Raw genomic sequence first — 786 nt, forward strand, 5'->3', positions numbered from 1 at the left:
CTTCGCGCTTTAGTCTGCCCTCTATTATTTATCTTCTTTCTCTCCATGAAATTCAATTGAATTTCATGGAGAGAAAGAAGATAAATAATAGAGGGCAGACTAAAGCGCGAAGGTATGAGATGTTTGAGGCCGTAAATAAATAAAAATCTCTATCTTTTCTGCATCTTGGTGACTTTGTCGTAGTATGTCAGCAGAGAAGAGATTGAGATAATTTAGAATGGATTTCTCATTTATATATAGCCAGAACCTGAAGACCTTAAGGAAAAACGAGAGAGAGAGAGAGAGGGACTGATTTAGAGAGGATGGAGGGGTAGACAGAGGAATGGCGGGAGAAAAGATCATCATCATCATATATATATATATATATATATAAATAAAGAGAGAGAGAGAGGGGGGACCAGTCAAGCTGCACATCACGCTGTAATCTTCGGCAAATATCTGTGACTATTTGTGGTGGACAGAAACTGAAAGAAACCTGTGATGTATGTGTGTTTTACTCTTGTGATAGTTGTAAATGATTGTTACTGTCATGCAAGCAATAGCCATCAGTTCAAATTTGTGGAAAACTTGTCTGATCATGGGGAAATATCACCTTACTTGGAAACGGGTGTGAGTTGGCAACAGGAAGGACATCTGGCCATAGAATATGTGCCTCAACAAATTCCACTCAATCCGTGAAAGAGTGGACATATACAAAAGTATTAATACATATTCATTACATGCAGATCACATGGAAGTAAATATCACATGCAGCAATTTAGACACATCAAAAAGCTGATACCTGTA

This window comes from Octopus bimaculoides, chromosome 20, assembly GCF_001194135.2.
Source record: "Octopus bimaculoides isolate UCB-OBI-ISO-001 chromosome 20, ASM119413v2, whole genome shotgun sequence".
Lineage (NCBI taxonomy): Eukaryota > Metazoa > Mollusca > Cephalopoda > Octopoda > Octopodidae > Octopus > Octopus bimaculoides.